Consider the following 21,066-nt stretch of genomic DNA (forward strand, 5'->3'; position numbering starts at 1 on the left):
GATTTCAGAGGTTTGAGAAATGACAGTAAATAAAGGGTAAGGAAGAGACTATGTTACCAGAGCCAAGAATATCTTGTCAGTGCTAATAATTGCTTCCTTTAACAAAAGATGAAATAAAAGTAGATAAATGTGATGCAAATCCTCCATTTGAAAGCACCTTTTCTTGCCTAAAAGAGACTGAGTGGGGCTTCACTTTAAAAATTCACCAATATTTTGCTCAGACCCATCACAAGGGCCCTAGTATAATCCTCATGCCAAACTGTACAATGATTGTATGACAACATCCCTTCTGTGAAAACATATAAGCAGAAATGCTTGACTGCTTTGGAAGTGAAGTGAGGCTCTGTGTTCCCTCTAAATATGCAATCTGGAATAGTTCTTTGCTTTATTTAACCAGCATAGGGTCAAAGGACAGCAATGATTTTGGCCATTCTTCTCGCCCATTGAAGTGCCAGAAGTGTTTCAGAGTAGTAGCCTGTGTAAAGAAGAATCTGAAATCAAATACATTCTGCAGAGTTCAGAAATGGCCCCCTTTCATTAACTAAGCTTCCATAGCTGAACACAGGATTGATGTGTGCTTTGGCAGTCAAAAATAACAACATTCTGGAAAGAGCAAACTTTACCAGTAGCACATGTTGGAGCAACACTATAGGCTTCAAGTTGTGTTAAGCAAACTGTAAGTTTGACAGCAGAAATATATCAGCCTCTTTGAACAAATAATCTGAGGAATATATGCAGATCTGTGGGAGCTGTTCTTTTAGTTTTGATTCAGTTGTTTTCAGGAGAAGTAAAGGCAAGATTTTGGTAGGCAATAGCATATTTGAGTTATTGGCAAAAAAGAATCCATTGTGCCAAGAATTGTCCAGCAAGACATTGAATTCCAGTTGTAATTGATGACTAGGAACTGCGTGAGAGGAAAAGATGATCAAATTAATTCCTCTTCCTTTTACAGCTGAGGAGACAATGGGTAAGTAAAGGCAAGTTATTCCTGCTTACTCCTGTATATCCAAACTTCAGGTGGCAAGGAAATAACTAGCACATACTGTGTTTGTATGTGAATAAGTTTTTTTGTAGTTTAAGTCCAATTAGTCTGAGCATAACCTGACTGAGCATCTCCCTTGTTCAGCAAAGGGGAAGGCTGACTAAGAGGTATAAGCCAGGAACAGAGAACAAAGCTTTTCAACTGAATAACCAGCAGATCAATACATTACATGGTTTGAGTATAAAACAGGACATTTTTGTGGCAGAATGATATGGATCAGAAATTGCATCTGGAGATGTGATTCTTAAAAGCAGTTAGTATTCATATAGTTTGTTAGTTCTTCATTAGTGTAAATGAAAAGCTCCAAGACTTTTCAATGTGCATCCATACAGGGCTGTAATGCAGAGTGAGACCCACAGAAGCCCTTCCCTCTATTTCAGTGGGCTTTGGGACAAGAGCAGTAATTGCCCCATTTGAATGATGTTACAAGGTACCTTCAGAGAGGCTGCCTGTTTCCATTCTGCTGCAGGTAATAGAGCTACAGTCTAATGGTTTAGAGGCTTTTTTACATGTACTAGTTGAAAAGAAGCAGATCCTGATTACCTCTGCAAAAGAAAGCAGTGAGACACCTTGGGTTTTTAATACTGTTAGCTTCCAGGTTAAACAGGACTGATTCTCTTTTTGAAAATCTCTGTACTGTTGAAATTAGTGCAAACATTATAATGAATTTCTTGGGGGGAAAAAAAATCTATGACATATTTCCCCCTTTATTCGTCTAGCTCTGGGGAATGTAACACTGCTGAATATGCTGGCTTTTGTAAAAGATGTAAAACAGAGTCTGTGATCATTTGTGGTCATTAAGGATCACTTTTTTTTTCTTTTTTTCATGAATAGAGGTGTTAGTGAAGGTGTTCTGGCCTAATTCCAGCCCTGGTAATTGGATTTTTTTTTTTTTTTTTTTAACATATAGACATTCCTTTAGGAGTTTTATTTAGCTATGTATGTTGGGCCCAATTCAGTGCTGCCGCGTTGACCCCTCTTGTCTCATCTAGACTGATGCAAACAGACACTAAGACAACTGTAAGCTCTCATTTACCTCCCATAAAGCCTTTTGTCTCATTTGTGAAACTCTTGACACAGCTTCACAAGGTGTGTTTGCAGTGGTGCATCTGTACCTACCTCTTTGGCAGTGGATAGCAGGGGGGCATTTCTAGATGGTAGTACTCATCAAGGACCCAAAAATTGAATGGATCAGCTGTTTAGATAGAGATTGTACATTAGAAACTGAGTCATTCCTCTAACACAATGACTTTCAGCTCTGTAGTGGCACACAGGAAAATTGTCAAGTCAGCTTGTGGCAGGAGGTGTAACCTGCTATGTGCTGCACAGTTGGATTTGTAGTAACGGATGGTATTGGCCAGAGATAAAGATAACTCTGTCCCTCCGAGTAACCTGGTAAAATGCTCCTAAAGTTTGTCAGAGAGAGAATGAATTTGCTGAAGACAGAAGTAAAATATTAGATGGGAGAAAGGAAGAAACACATGAGGGGGTGGGAAACTGAATCAAAATTATACATCCTTTAGTCTGACAGATAGAGGACATAAGGGGAAACAAGGCTGCTGTCTTTCTGCTGCTGTGCCTAACTAAAGTCACAAGGGATGATGATATCACACACACACTGGAAACTTCTGATTTTTCATCTAGACTTTCAGTAGTTTTCAGTATTATATGATAGAGGATCTTGAGCCAGGCAATCTGGAATCTCATCCTAGGCATGAGACACCCTAGGATACTTAAACAGCCTGGGGGGTAGCTGAGGTTTGATGAAGTACTAGAAATCTGGTATTTTTGTTTGTTTCTCAACAGAGATCAGCAGAGTTAACAGGGGCCCAAGCAACCAAGCTCAGAGACCCTGTCCTGTCCATACAGGAGTAAATCCACAGGTAAACCCTTACCTTTACATAAGAGAAAGGATAAAACAAGACCTTTCACTCATGAAAGAGAGTGATTAGGGATCACTATGTGTCTAACTAGACCAGAAATTCCTCCAGTGGTTCTTGGAAATTACTTTTAAATAAGGATGACGAAGGCTTCCAAATTAGAGCATGGTCCAAAATTCAGGCTTAAAAGCCTGCAATGAAAACTTTATATCCAGTGCACTCTCTCAGGTGACAGACAGAGTGCCTCTGCCCCAGGGTTTGATCACTGGCAGTACTGGGGATCAGAGACATGCAGTACAGAAAGGTCAGGGATAAGGGATAGACAAAGTCACTGTGCTCTGTAAAACATGCAGGTGTAGTGCTAATGCATATTACCCCTTTCAAGGATACGTAAGTATGTTTGGTCCTAGAAAAGATCACCATAGGCTATCAGGGGTTAAAAACGCATTTCAAAATCAGCTTCTGTTGGACTATTTTGTTTGGCCAATATCTGACATGGTTGTACTGAGCACGTTTTGCCACCTGGCCAATTTTTTTTCCTGCCAAGCTATTCATTCAGGCTTGTGGTGTGAAAAATAGATGTTTAATAGTCAATGAAGTACTATAGTGGGTAATAGTTTATAAATTTCCATGACTTATTATGCTTGGTCTAAGTGACTGTTTATTAAGTGTATTTAAAGGCCCCCATCTCATTAACTTACAGTACTGGCGATTCCCTCCTCCCACCACTGCTGGTTTTAATGGAAAATATTCACCCATGTCTTTTGCCTAGGGCATGTGAAACAACTCAGAGACTGCCTGGAGAAGAACAGGGCAAAGTCCTTGGCTAGGCACAATGCATTTATCATTTTTGGAAGTAAGCTGAATCTGAAATATGAGATACATATGTTATGGACCAAAAAAACTATAGATGTCTTTTGTATAAAATACAGCTGCCAATACCCCACCCTTTTCTGGTTTGGGTTTACAGGGAATGACACAGTCAGTTTTATCAGTAAAGCATGTCTCATGTAAAAAAAAAAATATTAAACTGGCAACTCAATTATTAAATACTGCCTTTATTTTCTTAATGAAATTCCACAGCACTTCAGGGAAATATTACATACTAAGGTTAAATAAATTCTCTACTAACAAAAAACAGGCCTAGTCTTAATTTTAGGGATCTGCTGTTAGCTGTGCAATGGCAAGGTGAGTTTCCATAGCTGAGAAAGACTGCTAATACTAAAAAAATGTATTTTGTTCCCCTATATGAACCTCTAGAATGAAAAAGTCTATTGGTTGCTCTTGATAAGTTCTGCCAAATCTGTCTAGTGAATCCCATGGACATCAAGAAAATAAGCATCCTTCTGTCATATATTTTAGTAATACTATGTAAGTAAAAATCCAAATTAATCACTGAGGTGATTCCATTTAAGCTATTAGGAATATAATACCTTTAAGTTTAGTGCTCTAACTCGCTTATTGCTTCACACTCTTTATACCCACTCCCTGAAGCTCTCCTGGAAGCTGGAGATAAAAATAAGATAATGACAGTATGAAAACAGAAAAATTGGTAAATACTATGCTAGTGGCAAGAGATGGCTCCAATAAAGGTTAAGGGAATTGTGCATAACATCCCCTCTGGTAAAGAGAATCTGAGAATACAGTTTTTCCACACCGGGATGTTAAGCTGACACAGATGTTACAGAGCAGCTCCATATAATATCTGTATAATACTGTTGGAAACAACCACAAGCATCACCTTAACCTGAATATGTGACCAGTGGTGCAAGAGCAGGGCCACCTGTGCAGTAGAAAGTGAGCAGTTCTCTCTTGGCCTGCTCCCAGGTACTTCTACACAGCAGATATAAAAATACGTAGCTTCAGTGTTGAAGGAGTTAATGTGACATTGCAAAATGAGCTTTGCTATTTGCTGTTTTGTTTGGCCAATAGCTGACACAAGCACATTTTGCCACCTGGCTAATTTTGTGCTGCCAAGTTATTCATTCAGGCCAGTGGTGTGAAAAAGGAGACATTTAATAGTCAACAGAGCACCATATAGAGTAATAGTTTATGATTTTCCATGACTACTTAGATGCTGTTCAAATTATTCTTGATTGAGCAAATTACTCTTTTTTAGAATCATCTCATTCATTTATTTACTAATGATTCTATCCCTTCCCTCCCGTACACCATTTTTTAAAATGGGAATGATCGGCCACTTCCACATTTGAGGGGATTTAGCCAAATGAAAACTAAGAGCATATTATAGTTTAGGTTATAACTTTGAAGGGCCTTTCATCAGGGCATTAGAGGTAGAGCAAAATTCCTTTCTGAGCTTTCCAGAGAGCCCTGCACAGAGCTGAGGTGCATAAAAACACTGACGTATTGGTTTACCAGATGAAAACTTTTACCCTCCCTCTCCCCAAATATTTTATTGTTTCAGCAGGTTGTTGGTTGGTTAATCGGTTGGCTGGTTTTGAAGCTAAGCAAAAGCCTGACGGGCCCTTTCTATGCCAGGGCCGAAGGGGAGAATGCTCTCCCCCCTTCCTGGGGCTGAGCTAGGAGGCCACCGGCAGCCTGCGAGTCAAGGGCCGTCCCACAGCCCTAACAGAGAGGGCAAACCAGGGCCCGGGGCTGGCCGAGAGCCCGCGGTGCCTGGGGGTCAGTCAGGGAGACGGAGGCGGGAAGGCGCCTCAGCGAGGGCGGCCCCGGCCTAGAGGCAGCTCCCGGGACGGGCTCGGCAGCTCGGGCCTGCTCGTAGCTCCTGGCCCAGCAGAGTCACCGGAGGGTCGGCTGAGGGCCACAGCCCTGAAGCGGGGGGTGAGGGGGAGCAGGGCCGCAGGGCCTTCTGCCCTTTCCCGGTTCTGTTCAGGATGGCAGGAGGGAGCAAAATGTCCGTGTGTGCCCTGGTCCTGTGCTGCTGCCAGGTGCTGTCTGGCTCCCCTGTCACAGTCTGTCATCCCGGCTCTGTTTTTATTTTGTTTTAGTTACGTAGTTAAAAACTCCTTAACCGTTTGCTGACAGGGAGTTCTTGGCAAGGCCACCCAAGATTAATGTTGAAACAGCAAACCCTTCCTCAGGATAGCCTCCCTGTTTACAGATCAATTATTTATCTTGCAGGGTGTACATGCATACTCTGGCAGCTCTTTCATGCTTGTTTGCTTTTATATATCCTTCCGAACATGGTGGAAGCACAGCGGAAAGGCGATCCAGTGCCTTTCATAGCACTGTATGTAAATTCAATTTCCAGACTGCTACATTGTTAAACCAAAGGGAGGAAGGCAGATGAAGCCACCTTGCTCTACGGATGCTAGTTTATTAAGCTGTAATGCTAGAAGTTGTCAAACCAGAATTATGCTTACTTTTGTGAGTTTCTCTGATGTCATATAGTTTAGAAAAACAGTGGTGTTAATATTCATTGTAAGGCTTAATTGGTTTGATACAGCAGCACGAGTATAGTGAGATGCTTGTTATGTAGGTCTTCGTGTTGCTTTATTATTATGACAGCAAAGTCTTGTTCATTAAAGTTTCACAATCCATTTTCATTAGGATGAAACTGATTCTGTAAATGAACAGTTGCTCTGAAAAATCAAACCCTTGCAGCTATCACAGGGGAGGTACAAAGTCTGTATTAATTATCAGGAATATGGTGTCGATCGAAGATGTTAATTGCCCTGATGGTTAGTTATTTGGGGAATTGCCATGCATTTCATGCAGGGATAATAAAAATGAATTTTTAAACAAAGAGATCTTAAAATAATATATAATCTGTAGAGAATACCAACATCAAAGGCTTATCTCAAAGCTTTGAATTTTATCTTTGTGGTCCAAAATGTTAAAGATGAACTGAGCGATATTTCATCTGGTTCAAGTTTGTGAGAGGAAAACAAAACAAGAGTTAATTAACTGTTATTACAAACCTTTTCAACTTTAATTTGACTTTCAAATATTAGCATTTATCTATGAACTATGCTTCTGGGTTTGACAAATTAGCTTTCACAGAACAAGTTTAATTAGGCTTCATTGTGCTTTTATGTCACTTTGCACAGTTCCAGACAATGGATAGATTAACTTACTGAAAGTCCTATGTTTAAAAGAATTCGTTGAATGCCAAAAAGGTTGACAAAGTTGCAAAGCTTTACCAGCCTCATGCAGAAAAGATGCATCCTGTTTAGCATGATAACGTGCATTCTTTGCAGAGAACAGCTGGTGCTGACATACACAACCCTTGCCTGTCTGCTTTCAGTAGCCACAGGCCTTGTCACCCCCATACTATGAGAAAGTGTGGGATGTGTGTTTACTGCCAAAGTTTAATACCTGTGAAAGCCAGGAAGGAGAGAGCTACAGGTGCAGAACAAGAGTTCTGATTCTTTAGCTGGAATAAAATTATCTCAGTGTGAACTTGTGTTTCTGTTTTATTTTTAGATTTTTTTTTTTTTACCAGTAGTGTTAGACATGCTCCATATTTATGCCTGAGAGATCAAAAAAAAAGAAGAAAAGTAACTATGGGACTGAAGCAACATAGCAAGCTGATTTGACTCGGCGTGGTCCCAGGTGAGAGTGGTGAGTGCTGTAGAAAAGTCTAAATAGATTCTGAAGTTTGAGAAACGTGTTGTTGCTCTACTTCACAAAGGGATATGTCGCTTTAGGACTCAATGCAGATCTGACACTACAGTAGGTCCTGTCTGTGTACAGGAGACCTAATTCTGTGGCTGAATATTAGACCTCTTCTGTCTCTGACTTCTTTTCTTTCTCTCTAGCCAGCATGGGCTTCTATTCTGTGCCAGGATATTGTAGTATCAATGTCTTTTGTCTAGACAAGCTAGCTGGCACTAAGCTTGACCTTGAAGAGGCCTTATGGGTGATTTCATGGAAGTTACGCTTGATAACAGAAATTCATGGCAGTTTGTTCCATGGAGAGAAAGAGGAATAGAATTTTTATATGGAGCAGAGCAATGTATCTGACCAAAGAATACCTCGGTGATGGCTGCATCTAGGGAGACAGAAGGAAATGCTTTTCAAAACTGAAATTAGTGAAGCAGCAGCAGGTTTATGCATGCTTACCCATTCCAAATCCCATAGCCATTTCCTGGTGGCCAGTATGATTTACATTAACTGCCAGGACTGTGCTATCTCATGGCTGGTTGACTGCCTGCAGGGTTGTTCCAGAAGGTGATAGCATGGGGACTGTCCCATCAGGCTACTTACACTCCAAAAACGCCTATGGCATATCTGTGATTTGGTGGTTTAGTGCCAGTTCGGGAGGATTTTCTGGGAGCCTGCTGCTTTCCTGGCTAAATACTGAGGATGTTTCCTGTTACTTTTTTGGTGAGAGAGCTACTGGACACTGGGTTAGGTGAAGAGGCACAATGCTAAATTTGATAGGAAGAAAGAGCACATGAGAGAAAGTGGTAAAAACAGGGATCAGGAAGATAAGTGAAGTAGGGAAGATCCAAAGGCAACAGGGAAGCCACTTGTTAAAGCAGCCCTGATAAGTAAACGAAACTAGAGACATTACAGAAGGGAGAAAAAGCAGAGACCTGAAAAATACATTAGTGTGCAGTGATAGCAAGCTCAAATGATGCCAAAGAAACTCATGACAATCATCAGGTTACCCCTTAAGCCCACTATGCAGTGAAGATCAAATAACTCTTAAAGATGTCTTTTTTGTAGCAACCATTTTGTGAAAGTGTCTTTTAAATTTAGGAGAGAGAGGCAGCTTTAGCCCCATCAGCATTTTATAAAGGTTTTCCTGCCTTTTAGTTGGCAAATGTCAGTTAATCTGCTTTCCCATTGTTGGAACTTTCCAGTGACTTTTCACAATTCTTACAAATATATGAAAGAGAAGTTTAGATGAAACAAAATGTGGAAGAAATTGGAGGGAACATACAATATCCTTTTATACTTTAAACTCCTATTCCCCTAATCAGGATTTATGAGTGCTCAGGAAAGATGAACAGACGAACAGTTATATTGTTTTTATACTTTACTCAAAAATATATAAAGAGGTTATGTGTCTAAGAACTGGCTGAAAAGCAGGAAACAGTTTATATCACACTTTCAAATATTCAGTATCTTTTCTGCTTTATAAATTTGAGCTATTTTTCCAAAGCATATTCACCATTTTAGAAATGAAGTTTTTCCTTGCCTCTCATCTTTCCCTCTTGGTAGTGAATCAGTTAAAATGCATAATGTCTAGCTATGCTTACTTTCAACTTTTCTTCTGTTTTCACTCTCCTATGCTTTATATATATAGATATATAGAGAAATTTACAATAAAAATAAATAATAAATGACCCCCTCCTTTCCTAATCCCAAGAAATAAGATTTCAGTTCCAGGATAGAAATTTACATAAAACTGAGTACCTTATTTTGCTAAAGAGCATTTCCCAACATGTAAACTCACACATAGCATCTTGGTCTGAGAACTACTTTTAGTACTTTGTTCATTATTTATCCTGATTGATTCCAATGAGAGATTTCTGAATAGAAGTAGTGTAAAATATTAAGTAAGGACTTCAGGATTTGGTGTGCTTCCATTAATATCCCCAGTGCTGAAAAGGTTTATGTATTTACTTTAAATGTGTGCACTCTAAGTAGGTCTTTTGAAGTCAGTGGGACGAATCCCCAGTTGATATCGATTGCTATTCCTCCACAGATTTCAGTGAAGTGATAACATTTATGGTAGCTGAAGACCTATCCCAAAGGGACTAAATGCCATTGTAAAGTTGCATTCTTAGAAGCTTTTTCCACACTTACACCAAGTCTATTTCCTCTCTGTTCCCAGAACTTTCAAGCAGCCTTTTATAGTATTTCATTTCACTGCAGCGATGACGGGAGTTTTGTTTTAATGATGGAAGAGAGTCCTACACTTCTGTGGAGTATAAATGTTATAAACAAAAGGCAAGTGATAAATCAGACCCACATACTATGGTTTGCTTATATATTATTTAAATGTATATAGTTTGCTGCTTGTACAGGTTAGGAATTCTTTCAGCATGGTTTTGCTCTGCAAAGTTGTACTCCCTTGTGTCCTTTTTCACTCTCCTGACTCATGCATGGATTCTATGAAAATGTAGTCATTGAGTTCAGGTTTTTTCGTATTGAAAGATGAAGTCAAGTAGGATTTTTCATTCATGTTGTCACATCTGATGAATGGCTTACAGGACAATTTGTACTCTTAGGTTTTGTTTGTGGAGCTCTTTCTCTTCTTTCAAGTGTTAGGCTGATTTTGGAGTACTCTGATCAGAAATTGCTCTCTGAAACTGCTCTGTTTTCTAAGTCCTTGTGTCCTCATGCAATGCCAAATGGAGCTTGGCTGTGTGATAGGCCACAACATACAATAGTTTATGGTTTTCATGGCTAATCCTTTAATTTTCTTTATTATTTGTCTTCAGGATTCAGTGCCTATGGTAATATCAGAATGAATGCTTGGGTTGATTTCCATAGATTTTTATTAGACCCAGAAATACTTTGGAATGGAAACTAAAAAAAAAAAAAAAAGAATTTATTTTTCAAATTAATTCTTTTAGAAAATAAGATGAAGAATAAGGGGTGGTACCAGGGAGAGTTGTCTAGTTTTTAAAAAAAACTGAACTTAGATTCTTCTGCATTGGAAATCCTGACAGATGAACTTTGGGGCAACAAACTTCAGCTGTGTGTGAGACAGTTTGGAAAAGACAGGATCATCAGACTTAGCCAAATCATTTTGACATGGCAGCCCTACCATATGCCAAGGACAAATGTAAGGCTGAAGCTCTGTCTTTTACTGCTGAATCAGGGAATATAAGTATTTTCACACTTCTTTTCTGGAACACAGCAAAACAATCTTGGGTAATTAGAAACAGTAGCCTTACTTGTAGACTCAGCAATCTGTGAACTCTATGGCTACCTTTTTATCTGAAGCCTGGTTCCCAGATCCCAGAAGACATGGCCCAAGACCAAGATCCCTAGCCCTCCCCCTTGCACAGGGGAGGAATTATGGTCTCTTGCTGCAGGAAGGCCTTTTACTTCTGAGGTAGCTACAACTATGATGGTATTTAATCCTTGGAGGGGGACATTCACTTGCATTGTTTTTCTGGAAACTTCTATAAGCTTAAAGAGCTAAGTCAAGCTGTATTCATCTGCTTTCAGCTAGAAACTATCTATTGGATGAAAATGAAGATGATAAAAGGAGGCAAGCTACAGATTCTCAGATTTTAGGGGAAGAAGGATAAAATATTCCCCCATGTTGTGTGAAAATGTAAAGAATTAAAAGATTTTGGGGGGGGGATATTAATCCGTAAGAAATGGGTCACTGCAAGAACTTTGGAATATATTTACTTTATGGAGACAATCTGTCACCAGCAAACCACACTTTGCTCACCAGTAACCTATTGTTACTGCAGACTCTGCAGGTAGATTGTCACCCATTTGCTGAATGGTTTTGTGCAACCTCTAAATCATTGCAGGCCATCTATTTGAAAAGCATTAGTGGAGGAAGCATAATGTGCTTTCATGGTAATGTAAAATGCATTAGAAATGAATTGCATGATGCTTACCTCTCAAATTACAGAAAAGACAATGACAACCATATGTGCAAATGCAAATTATGTATAGAAATATCACAGATGAATCCCTGAGCTGTAACACTTGTTGTTCATTTCTATAAATATTAACGTATCAGGATTTATTTTGACATACCACTAAGATAAGTGCTAGAACTGACAATAATAATGTATAATTTATGTCCTTCATATTACCTTAACATCACTGTGCTTACATTATTGCATAAATTAAGTTAATGTTTCTGACATGCAGCAGATTATTCAAGCATTTGTTCTTTTGTGTTTTACTGTTTTCTGTTGCTGTTTCCCAAATTACAGAATATTATTATACTCTAATGTTTATTTTATGGTACATACAATTCATAAAGTCACTTTAAAGTTCTGAAAGCTTTTATTTAGCACTCAGATAAACATGTGTAGTTATATGATGTCGAAGAAGCATTACAGCTTTTGTATATTAAATAACTTTATGCTTGTGATGCAAATTGACAATAGCTGAGAAATGCAAAGCTCAGGAGAAGTTGAATCTGCAGTCTATATTGTTCGGATACGTAGGAAATGTATGGTGCTGTGTGTGGGAGAATTCCTCCCAAATGCTTGTAAGAAGTCAACTTTAGGAAAATTTGTCAGATTGAACCACAGTCTTGTCATTACCTGGTCAGTGTGATACATTGTCTGTAATCAAGCATTTTCATATGCCACCAGATGCAAAGTCACATACTTATTGCACCCCTCTGATTACACTGAAGTTTTGTTTTGCACTTGTGGCAAGAATGAAACTTTTTATTTCATACAAAATATTCTCCCACAGAAGATGGAACAACCTCTCTGGACATACAGCATTTTTTAAGTTAGGAATAAGTATCTGAGAATGAACACTTGAATCCCTTCTTTTCTATGCACTTAATAGAAATGCAACCAGTTCCCTTTGAAAAAACAAAACAAAACAAACCACAAAAAACCCCACCCCAAACCATCAACATCTCTGTCATTCCTCCCATCTTGAATTGTTTTGTTAATGCCTAATTGGAGGTATTTTACACATTCAGTAACTGCTTCCAAATCAAATAATGCAAACACTGGAAAGATCCACTCAAGATTTTGACACTTTAAATTTTATTGCAGCAAGTGATTTGTTGGCACCTTATCTTCAAAGTAGAATCTATAACCCGAAATTACAACTCTGTCTTCTCTGCATAGTGACTGAGGAAAGCTTGTCTCCTCAAAAAGTTTTCAAAATTGTCATCTGCACAGGGAGCTACTAAACCCTGGATGGTAAGGAAGTCTAACAAAGGGCGTTTTCTAACATCTTGCAGCTTTCCCACTCTAAGTTGAAGGGAAGGGGATGTGTAGATTCCCACTGCAGAATGATACATCCTTTCAGGGTGAGCCCTTGTTGAAGGGCTTGCTTGTTACCCAGTTCACTCCCAATGTACACACATTGCTCCTCTCCTGGGATATTATCCTAGTCATGATGATAAAAATTGCATGGTCAGGGTAAGTCCTGTCCTTTTATCTATATGTCCTGGTGCCAAACAATGAGGCAAGATGCTTTGCATCAGAGCTGAATTCTCTGTCTCTTGATGGGAGATGTCTGAGGTCTCATTTTATCTCTTAAGGAATGCTTTTTTATTTTACGTGCAATAATGTATTTGGGGTAGGAGGAAATCTTTTTATGAATTGCCTGTTGTTAGTTGCTAGACATGATTTATTTCTTAAAGAAACCTCACTCAAGGCTTATTCTTTGTCAATAAATCTGGTGGCAACTTATTACATTTGTTTGTTTGAAGACTTTGGTAATCAAGGCACTAGTTTTCTGTGCTGAAAGACTATTAACAAGGCAACCCCTTTTCCATATTTGCAGTCTACCTCTGATGCTGCAGAGTATGGAGCCTCTTTGGAGATGCTGGCTGTACCATTCTTGATGGTGTCTGACACAAAACAAAGTGGCCTGTTGGAATTTATTGTCAAGCTGAAAGGTAGGCATCCTCACAGGATGCTGGGGATTATAATTTGTCAGTACTTTGATCATTAGAAGTTCAACCACAGAGGTAAATGGTTCAGTTTAAATCCCAAGGAAGAACACAGCACTTTCAAAAGGTAGTGTATTTTATAGTTGTTTAAATCAGCTATAAAAAGGAGCTTTTATAATAATATTTCAAGATAAAATATTCAACATTTTAACAGAGTTTTCATTTCCCCCCTGCCAAATACTTGAGGTGCTGAAAACTTAGCTATTTAAGACAGTTTCCCTTTTGCACTGGAGTGTACTCTCAGCAGTAGTAGAAAATAGAACACTCCTTTTTGTAAATTAATTCCTTACTTTATGGCTGGTCTTTTTTCCCTTGATAGTAGGAATAGTACCATGCTTTTTTTTTTTAACCTTTTTAGATTTTTTCAATCGAGATTAAGGGCAAAGAGACACTGACATGGAACTTCATCTTCAGAATTTTACTGATGAAGAGGCACAAAGGAGGCAATGTATTCCAGAGTTGCACTCAGACCAGAGGGAAATAGCTTAAATGTGCTAGGGAAGGAGGCCTCTCTGATAACTGGTGCATCAGAAAGAATTGCTTCCCACAGAAACAGAAGAGAGCCCAGTTTGGAAGAGAATTACAGGCAGGAGGCAATAATGAGAAAGAGAAAAAAAATGATAAGGAGATGTAGGTAATAGTAGATCAACATTTTAAAGCACAACTTCAGTGTATCAGAAGTGGCAGGCTGCAGAAGTCATTTAGGATGAATCAGGAGCAGCTGGGCAAAGACTTTAACAAGGTGATGGAACTACAGCTGAGAGCAATTGTTAGTATAGGTATCAGCTGCAAACCATTGATAGAACTGCAGCTGTTGGCAATTGTGAGCATAATTATCAGCTGCAAACCAGAGCTGAGCCCAGAAGCAGAAGGGGTTCTTGGAGAGAAGAGAGAAGGTGACATACCTGGAATCTCAAGGGTGGCAGTGGGACAGTTCAACTTCTCTCCTACATTTAGACTGGTGTCCTGTGTACCCCTGCACTTAGCAGTTTGGACAAGAAAGAAAGGCAGTCAAGAAAAAGAACTCTCTTCTGGAGAAAGGATAGAAACATGAGGTCGCTGGAAACAGTAAAGAAGACAATAAAGCAGAAGGAGAGGAAGCAGCTATGATATCTTTAATCTTCTGGGAAGAAGCTTTGCTATGATGCACTCATATCTCTGCCTCTGTTCTGATAAACCAAGCTGTGGCAGTAAATGCTATCAAGTGAGGCATGCAAAGAAAGGTGTGAGGAAGATCCCTACAACTAACTTCTGGACACTTCAAGTATTGGAAGAGCCAGGTAATTTTTTTGTTTACTTATTTGTTCTTTTTGTTTGCTGGTTGTATTTGTATTCTTGTAGGAACCCATGGACACACACTTGTGCACATGTTGGCAGACTGCTGTTAGGCTGAGACCAAGAGTGTGCCCACACTTCCCTATCAGTGACAGTAGAGATGTAAAAGTCTGTAACACCAATGATCCCTAGTCTGGATGCAGCTGTACTGGAAAAACTAACTCCCAAGAGAGAAATTAGCTATGCTGGCAAAAGATCAATTTTGCTGGTAAAACCACATCTACACTAGGGCCTTTTGCCAGCACAGCTGTGTTGGTTGCAAATTCTGTGTCCTCACACCCCTGACTTTCTGCTAGTGAAAGTTTAGTATAAGATTTGCCTCAGAAAGAAAATAATAGGGAGGTTCACTCACATTTATTCAAAGCTACTTGTTTTAATATCGTAAGTAAGCAAAATCTCCATAATATTACAGTTTATTCAGTATCTATTTAGAGCTTTTCTCACTTGTATTTTTTCAATGTTGATTTTTTATTTTGTGTTGAGCACTTTAATACTAAATCATCAAAAATGCAATCTGGTAACCTGAGTCACATTACAGCCTCAATACAGCACTGCCTTATTCTGTGCTAAACCACAGTTCTTTGATAAAAAAACATGATAAAGAGCTACATTGTATAAAACACAGTGCAGCCAGCTGCAAATATTTCAGGGCTATCCAGTAGTAAATAGCATAAAGTATAGAATGTGTTGAGGCTAATGCTGTCATTCATTCCTAGATATATATATTTTTTTTAATGTAAAAATCAGATAAAGAAAACTATGTAAATCTGCCTACCATCAGCTGAAAGCACTCAAGAAAACTGAGTGATTTTATCACTTATTTGCCAAATGAGAACACAGTGCAAATATAGGGATTCGTTCAGAGCTCTGAACTAGATTTAAGAGGGAAATAAAGCTCTGGATTCTTTGTGGTATGAAAAATTTGGGGTTGGGCCTTGCTTCTGTGGGTCAAATCATACTGATTTTAAGACTTGGAGAACAAAAACTTAGAAGGGTTCATGCTCTTAGTGTCACTGAATTATGTTTATATATATATATATGTGTGTGTATAAATGTCTTCAGAAATGGTATGTATAAAGGTAGTAGAAGATGCAGTCTCTTTCCAAGAGGGCTGTAGTGAATGGGTGATGTATGGGACCTGACTGTCCAGCTGGCTTTTTGTTGAATCTGGTGCAGGTTTCCTTTCCAAACGGGAATGAAAAAAGCAGTGAAGAAACTTTGATAGTGAACAGACATGCACAAATGAAACCAGAACAGAATAACTCTGAGTTCTAATGTTGCTGACCTACATGAGTACTCAGAGCAAAATGAAAGGTAAAAGCAAGTAATTCCAGGAGCTGCTGTGGACTGGTTTTTTGTGGAACTGCATATAATGCTTAGCAGTGAAATCTGGTATTTTGCCATGGCTTGGAAGAATCTCCTGTTTTTACCCTAACATTATCATCCTGGGTTTTCAAAAGCAGAAAACTATTTTGGTGTCCCCAGTGCAAACTTCTCTAGGGAGCAGTAAGTGTACAAGGCCAGCTTGCAGCTTTTCCTTTTATTGATGTCCTGTTGTCACTCTATATAAAATCTTTTATATTAGTTCTACTTGCAAGTGTGGCTTTTATGGGAAGCTTTGGGGAAGAAAAGATAAGTGAGATTTCAGCAGCTTTGTTTTCTGAGGGAATATCTATGTATTAAGAGCTCTGGGTGACCCCTTCTTAAAAAAAGACTGCTCAGTAAGTATAATATCCTTTTCCAAAATGCTACCTGAGCCTAATGTGACAGTTGTAGGAAAACTTTCTCTTGCCAGGCATAACCTGAAGTAGTGCCAGAGGCTTACAGGCTTTGAGACATGTTAGGAGTTATTCATAACTCAGTGTGGGTACCTACTAGCACTGGAATGTGCAAAGTGATTTTTTCAAAACCCACACAGAATCTTCAGAAGATGGTCATATTTGATGTAGACTTTTTCATGCTATAGAGACTGTGCATAAGAAATCACAGCATGCATAAATAGTGCCAAAGCTTGAAATTCCAGCCTTTTCTCAAGGTGGCAGTTCCTACATTTTTTTTTCTTCCTTTTTTGGTCATGCTGTAGCCAGGAGATGAGTAGAAAGTACAGTCTTAATTGTATTTTTGTTGTGATGAAAATGACATTTTGTTTTGCTGTAGTTCTTTGTGAGTATCTGTGATATTTAATTATGGCAGTAGCACTAAAGCATTAAAAAGAATTTCTGCACAGTCAGAACTTGTCAGGAAGAAAGCTTAGACTTGGAGTGTTTAAGTGGTTTGGGTTTTGTTTTTCTAGAGCTCTTAACACAGGCTAGGTCTAAGTCTGGCTCTGCTGTAAAATGGCACCTCCTGAAGCTCTGTGGAAGATATGGTTTCTGAGGTTGTTGCAATGAATTTTAATGACAACTTGTTTTTCATTAAAATGAGCAGCTTTGTGAGTAGATGGCAAAACTAGAATTTGATCTTTTTTTTTTTTTTTCATACATTAAAGAAAAATACCAAGTAGTGAATGGGGTGAATAAAGTCTGTGCAGCACATTCAGAAACACTACAAGAGACTAGAGGACAAATTATGTAGCAGAATGTGTAGAACTGAAAGACAAAGTGATGTAGCCTCTCATCATTATACCTCTTAGAGATCAGGAAAGAATTTCCCATATTGGCTGATAACTGGTCAGTACTGATTACTGAAACAGAATTGTGGCTGTTAGGGTGAAGGTCTCTGTGCAATAGGGATGGTATAAAAATCATGTCAGAGCAAAGATTATAGTGTGCTCTGAAATATTCTTACCATGGAGCCTTGGACTAGTTCTTAGAGAAATGTTTATTTTTTAAAAATTAAAAGCTGGGGTTTTTTCTTCAAAAAACTTTAAAGTAGTGAAATTTACTCTGAAAAACTGGACTTTTCAGTCTCTTCTAAAACCACAAGTTCCTTTTGTTTCAAGTCTAACTTTCTGAAGATGTTTGCAGCCCAGTACTTCTAATGTCTTAGGTCAACAGATCTCTAAATAAGTTTTTTCCACAGTGATAAAATAATCTGTTCACAAAAGCCTGCTTTTGTAAGGGACCTTCTAAGTTATAGAATACTACCAGCCTCTAATAACATTAAATAAATTAAGAACTGGTCTGCTCTTCTTGCTGCAGAGATACATCCCATATGTTTGTTGTGCTTATTGTCAGTAGAAGGAGAGGTCAGAGAGCTATTCCTTCCTGTCCTGTTTTGTGTCAGTGTACAAGAGATAAGCCAAAGAAGTTTGAGGTCAACAGCAAGGAACTCTCTACTCTGTGACAGAGGGTTTCTTGCTTGGATTTTGTCTTACTTGAAGACTTACTTGCATTAAACCAGTCTTAATGTTAGGAAATAAATAGTGTTTTGGCAGTCTTTTCAGATTACACAAAAAATGGGAAATTTACAGGAGATTATTGGAATAAATAACTTCCTTTCTGCAAGTGGTTCAGTGCCTTGCTGCAGACACGATGAAGCAATTTGAGCTGGTGTTGATTAAAGGTCAAACAGATGGTTATCCCCCTACTTGCCTCGGGGCAGATGAGCTTTTTTGTGTTTTTATATTTGAATTACCGAGTACACACCAATAGGTGTTGTAAGGGAAGAGTCAGCTGCCTTCCCCTCTTTTTTTCTTATCTGAAAAACTGGTTGTGACCTACAGGAATTCCCCAATATCTGATCAGACTCAGTGACAACTTGTACTGCTTCGCAGTGTTATTGCTTGGAAGCTACCCTGTAGTTTCTGGCTGCTGAGTAACTGAGTGGTGGGCAGAGGTTTAGCAAAAGATCACCACTCTCCATAACACAGTGTGCAGTGATCTCTGAGCAACTAATTCTCTGAAGTCTGAAAGAGGGGAGGTAGGGACATGACCTCTTTTTTTTTTTTTTTTTTTTTTTCTTTAAGCAGGGTAGGTCTCTAGCCCAGCCTCTGGCCAGGCCTTTGCTTATTTCTGTGTGGTAGCAGCCTAGGCTGGGGTGTGTACAGTTTACAAGGCCCCTGTCTCCCACCCCTCTGGCAGAACTTGAATGTGAAGAGAGCTTTCTTTCTTTAATGGCTGTGAAAAGCAAACAAAAATGGAAGACAACCTGCAGATCAGTTGCGAACTGCTGACAGAATGCTTTTGAAAATGTTTCCTCCAGCCTTTCTGGTTTGAGAGGCAAAGACATTATTGAAAACTACTAGGGTTCTGACACCAATATATGGGGAAAATTCTCTGTCCTCCTTTGCTATGCAAAACCAATGCAAAAGTCTGGTTATAGGCACACAGAGAGAACATAGAAGGGTTTTATTTTTGGGGGCTCTAGTAAAGAGGGTGTCTCCTGCTGAGAAGAGGGGATATCAGAGGAGGAATTATTGAATTATAAGACAGTCACAATATGAATTTGGTCAATGACCTTTGAGGACTTCAGACCAGATGACCTGAGCCTAAGGGCTATTTAGACTTCAGTGGGTGCAGATTTTGGACATCAGTGGTTCAATGTTATGGTATCATAGAATGGTTTGGGTTGGAAGGGACTTCAAAGATGATGCTGTACCAAGCCCTCTGCATAGACAGGGACACCTCCCACTAGACCAGTACACTCAAAGTCCTGTCCAGCATGACCTTGAACACTTCTAGAGATGGGGCATCTGACTGTAATGGGCTGTGTAATGTAAAGGGGATAAGACATGAAGTTGGTCTCAAAATGCAAAATACGTTTTATTAATCAGATGGAATCTTTTCCCCAAGTCACCAGGATAATCTCTGTATTTTACTGTGGCTCATCTGCTAGTCCAGCTGGCATGAGTTCTAGCCCTTTACAATATGGACATGTATTGCAAGCAAAGCTGACCTATAAAATAAGAGCTTTCTTAAATGGGAAACAAAGAAATGCTTTGGCTCCACAGACAAGATTACAGTCTCCTTTTAATGAAAGTTTTGTGTTAGACTTTTCAAAAGAGTTAGAGGGAGGCCTTGCAGCAGTTGCATAATTTTAAATATTAAGGGTGTAAATTTGATAAAGCCTCAAACCATGCACAAGGCTTAATTTTTCCATATTTTGAAGATGAATTGTACATTGCTTATTGCAAGTTCAACTTTTGTTTCTGATGTTTTAAAACTGTTTACTTTCAAGGACATCTTTGATTACCTACCTTTTAGTTTCCTGGATTATAGGCAGGGGACACAATAGAGAGAGAGTTACATTCTCCTGCTTATGCTTCGAAGCTTTGACCCTTTATGGATGTCCTTTTTCATTGCAATATTTTTCAGTGTTTACTTAAGAGAATGTATAATCACACTTGGCTAATCTTACTAAGGGTAGTTCTCCAAATGAAGGATGGTGTGAGACTGACACTCAAGGCAGGAATTTGCTCACAACCCTGAGCATTGGTCCAGTACAGCAACTTGGTTGTAAGAGCTGCTGGTGTGACACATGCTGGAGGAAATGAAGGGTGTGCTATATCCAGTGTTTTCTCTGACATTTGCCAGAAGCAGAGACATTTCAGAGAAAACAATCTTGCTTCTGCAACTCTGCTGTGGTAGGAAATGTCCTGCTGAACCACTCTGAAAACTTGCTTGGTTATAAACAGAACTAAGAGCCAAAAAATGTATTTCTGCCTTAGCGAGCATTTAGGGTTTCTTACTGACACAAATATGAAATCTCTGGTTTTGCTTGTGTCACATTGAGCTGTTTGATAACTCAGTTACTAGTAACAATTGTGTGTGTTATATTTACACACATTATACACATATGGATGCTTAAAGAATTGCTTCCATAATTCTGCAAAATGGAAATAAATAATTTGCTGCCAAATAGGTCCTTGCAAACAGTAATTTACCCAAGAAATGCTTAAGGACAGCATGGGAGATAGGAAGGAAGGGTGAGACAGTCTGCTTCCTTTGTTCAGTTTTTCTCCCTGTCTAGAGGAAATAAACATGTAAACCCAGTTAATGCTCAGGAACAAATGGCATGAGCTGACCATGAACAGATAGAGGCTGAAAATCAGGAGCAAACCTATCAGAGCAGCAAGAGACTGGAACTGTCTTCCATGAGCCCTATGGAGGAAAATGACAAAGATGGATGTTTAACTTCTTATGAAAGGTTTTAGATGAATTGTGCATCTCTGGGGCCAGGAGCTGATAGTCCAAGTGGTGCTGTCATGTTTGGTATTTCTGCAGGAGGCTTGTGGATACACTTATACTGTGTGTAGTCTGGAAGTGAACAGAAAGTCACCATAGTACAGTGCTTTATTATCCCATGTT

The sequence above is a fragment of the Calypte anna genome, chromosome 5 (assembly GCF_003957555.1).
Source record: "Calypte anna isolate BGI_N300 chromosome 5, bCalAnn1_v1.p, whole genome shotgun sequence".
Taxonomy (NCBI): domain Eukaryota; kingdom Metazoa; phylum Chordata; class Aves; order Apodiformes; family Trochilidae; genus Calypte; species Calypte anna.